The sequence below is a fragment of the Gekko japonicus genome, unplaced genomic scaffold (genome assembly GCF_001447785.1).
Source record: "Gekko japonicus isolate JY-2015 unplaced genomic scaffold, Gekko_japonicus_V1.1 scaffold185, whole genome shotgun sequence".
Taxonomy (NCBI): Eukaryota; Metazoa; Chordata; class Lepidosauria; order Squamata; family Gekkonidae; genus Gekko; species Gekko japonicus.
Window position 1 is genome coordinate 1224603 of NW_015176457.1, and position 4114 is coordinate 1228716.

General features: G+C 40.0%; 1 protein-coding gene across 1 annotated transcript in view; it reads left to right on the forward strand.

The window, feature by feature from the left end:
* WWC2 (WW and C2 domain containing 2) overlaps nucleotides 1-4114 on the forward strand; it is a 197167-nt gene that overhangs the window by 183400 nt on the left and 9653 nt on the right. The window lies entirely within an intron of this gene.

Consider the following 4114-nt stretch of genomic DNA (forward strand, 5'->3'; position numbering starts at 1 on the left):
TTCAGATGGGACATCTTCAAACAATCCATCGCCCGGTTGATGTCTGAAGGGGTGCATTCTCATGAGAGGCTTATATCCTGCCTGTCATGGATAGAACTGTATGAATAATCCCTTCACCTGTCTTCTGATATTTTGAATCCATTAACTTGCTTTAGACTTTGTTCATAATAAGAATAAATCTGGTTTATTCTCAGGTCCATGCACTCCGCCATTCCCAGTCATCTGTAGAGGCAAGACTGCCTGGTTTCAAAGAAACCTCAGTTTGTCTGATTTCCAAATTTGGGCAACTTTAACTAATGGCTGTTTGTTCCCTGCCTGGAAACCAGGAATCTAAAGCAGAATTAAACCGTGGCAGCAAAACAAACAAAGCAAAAACAGCAGTGCCTGAATTCAGGAGACACAGCAAACTGAGGTTTCTCAGGAGGAGGAATTGTGTATGTGGAAGAGGAATTGGAGGAAGCGTGCATGAGCCTGGGAGTACGCTGCATAAATCCTTCCTCCCTTGCAGTGAGTGCGTAAAAGGGTATGATTCTGCTCAGGATTCAATTCTTAGCTCGCTTTCTCTTGTTTGTGACATTTTTTGGCTGAATCAAAACAGCACTGCTCTTTGTGGCACAGCACCATCTGTTGACATAATTAGTTTGTGTGTATGTGTGTGTGTCTTGGTAGCTCTCCCAACACACACACACACACACACACACACACACACACACTAATGCAAGGTTCATTGTGCTAAGGAAGGGTACTGTCATTAGTAGAATGGACTGATACAATCCAACCCATTGGATTTAAGAAGATCTTCAAATGGTTCAGCAACGTTATCTGAGGTTATATTGTCAAAAGAAGACAGTGCTTCGGCTCAGTATCATTTTTAGGGCATTATCCCCCAAATGTATTAAATATACTGCATTTATTTATTGCATATATGGAACATGAAATGCATTTGCATGTGTTCAAAATATATGGGCGTGATCCAAGTGCTTTAGGTCCCATTGTTTTCAGCAGAGATTTAAACAATTCGAACGATAAGGAATTATCCATCTGTCAAATTCTTTCAATTAAAGCAATGGGATATAAAATGCTTGACTGTCACTGGACCATGCACTGCATTTATAAATCTTGATCACCATATATATACACACATATACACACACACACACACACACACACCTATATATAGTTCCAGCTCCTGCCAACCTAGCAGTTCGAAAGCAAGACATTGCAAGTAGATAAATAGGTACCACTTCAGTGGGAAGGTAACAGCGTTCCGGGCGCCTTGGTGTTTAGTCATGCCGGCCACATGACCACGGAAACGTCTTCGGACAGCGCTGGCTCTTCGGCTTTGAAACGGAGATGAGCACCGCAACCCTAGAGTCGGATTCGACTGGCTTTCGAGCAAGGGAAACCTTTACCTTTACTAAACAAGGTACCTTCTGATACAACATGCAAGGGCAAGTGGCTTCACAGAAGCTGTGGATTTCTGGGCGAGTTATGCCTCTGCTCTGCTCACTTCCTTCACATACAGCGCCCTCCTCTGTTTCCAGTTTCTTGATCCCATCTGGAAAGTTTGAACAAGGAGGTTGGGATGTATAAGTGAGATAGATTCTACTCCTCTTTATCTCCCACCATAAGGCCCGGAAAACTCTGCATTGCTATACGTCAAAGGAACAACATGTTTTTATGTTGAAAAGCCCTGTCTCTGCCTTTTCCCTTGTTCAGTTCAGAATCGGACTTTTGCATGTGTTATTTCTCTCTCTCTTGCTCTCATGGTCTCCATATGAGATTTGTGTCTGTTGCGCTTCTTGAGAGCTTTCTGAATAGGATGTCGTTTGGGAGTATGTCAAAAGCCTTCTTTACCAAGATGGAAAGCTGGGTTAATTAATCTGTTCTTAATAAACCTAGGTAAGCTGCTATAAATCTTCCCGACTTGCCACTAGATACTCACAAATAGTTTTAATATTCTTTTTTTTAATTCAGTTTTCCTATAACAGTGCAATCTGAAGCTGAGTTTCTGATTCCACTTGTACCTCCTCAAATGCATAAGTGACATTTAAGTACTAACATATGGACATTACTATCGATGATCACTTAACAGCTCGCTTCCTGTGGTAGGAAAACTAATGTCTCTTTGGGGAGACGGAAGCCTAGATTACACAGCTATTTCTCAGATGCTAATGCCATCAGCATATTTTAAGGCTCAGGGCTCATTAATTATTGAAAATTCTGTAGTATAATTTTTGTAAATAAGATTGCTTAATACGTCTTCCAGAAGAACTTAAAATTATATATTTTATGTAGTGTGTGTGTATAGTCAGTCTTTCTCTCTCTATATATATGTGTGTGTGTGTGTGTGTGTGTGCGTGTGTGTGTATATATGTATATATATATGTGTGTGTGTGTGTGTGTGTGTGTGTATATATATATATGAATGACATCTTCATTATACAAGAAAACAAAATAGTCCCACAAGAATTAATGTCCTTTGGAACCCCTTTCACACGACATGCATTAACCCAACTAACATATGACAGAAAAAGGGATGAAAGAAGGGAGGGGGGTAGAGAGAGCGGGAAGCAGTACACAGAAGGAGAGAGATTTACAGTTCAAAGAGCTCCAGAAACCCAGATAATATTACATTTATTGAAGTGTCATGCCTATTAAAGGCTGTACATGCTGGGTCTAAAGGTTCCTTAGTTCTGAAATGCGATGAGGTTGTCTCTTTCCACTGTTGTAAAGCAGGTTACTTTGATAACCACTGCTGCCATTAAGACTCCACAATCCTTGTTTTATAATGTCATCTTTCATGAAGACAGCATTTGTGTAAGGATTTAATTTACAGCAGAAGTTAAGACCAAGTCAAGGAAAAAGTTGATTCATTTGTTCTCCATCCAATGGGGCAGTGACTGGACAAGACCATGACATGTTGCCAACTTCGGTGAAAATCGTGTTCCCAGCAAATATGATATTCAATAATCCTGAGCTGATGAAATCTGTTTCTGAGCTCACAAGACAGTCTTTTTTCCCATTGAATTAATTGTTATCTTAGAGGTGAAAATACATTTTGACAGGCTTTTAGGATTCCATTGAAACTAAGCCCTGCCTCAGCATTTCCTTTATGTTTATCAAGGAAAGTGTATGATATTCTGGGTCCCTCTGTGTTTTTTCTAGATTTCAGTATGTACCTTCTTAATCTACAGTTTTCTTGCACAAATAGATCCAGAGGAGTTAGCTGTGTTGCTGCCGTCTGTTGCTCCAAAATAGTAAAAAGCCCAGTAGCAGCTTTAAGACTAACTAACTTTATTATAGCATAAGCTTTTGAGAAACACAGCTCTCTTAGTCAGAGGCATCTGACGAAAAGAGCTGTGTTTCTCAAAAGCTAATGCTACAATAAAGTTAGTTAGTTTTAAAGCTGCTACTGGGCTTTTTACTATCTTGCACAAATAGTTGCTTTCTGATTCTGATGATACTGTGTGTAGCACTGAAGCGTAATAACATGCAAAAGAAGCTTTTTTTCTGTAGGACTGCGAATTATGGTGACTCAGAAAGGATCTGTACATGAACCACTGATAGAACCATTGTTTTGCTTCTGCTTTTCTCACGAGAGTTTCCCTTAGACAAAGAAACAGAGGCTTAAACTTTAAAACTTAAAGATAATAAGGCAGTTGTTGGTAGCTTCTGAATAATGTTTGCGAACATCATAGAAATACAGTATGTGCCCCAGTATGTACTGGGTTAACGGAATTGCATTTTTTTAACCAATCTTGAAATAAATAGCTGATAGGCAGTGACAGCCCATACTGGGATGGACCCTACCCCTCTCCTACCACTCCACTGAGCAAAGCTTGAAGCCTTCCTCCAACTTAAGTGACTCTTCTGTTGGAGGGTCCTTGGGGGAAGCTTGGATATTAAATTTCAGGAATGCTCTTTTCCCAGGAGGAAGACATTTTGAAGGATGGTTGGATCGAACCTGCTATAGTTACTCTTGTTAACTTTAATTCTAGGATAATTTCCCACCGGTAGTTGTGTTAGCCTGTAGTAGTAGAACAAAATTTGAGTCCAGTAGCAACTTAGGCTGTGATCATATGTACAATTAGACCCGACATAGGTTGCGAAT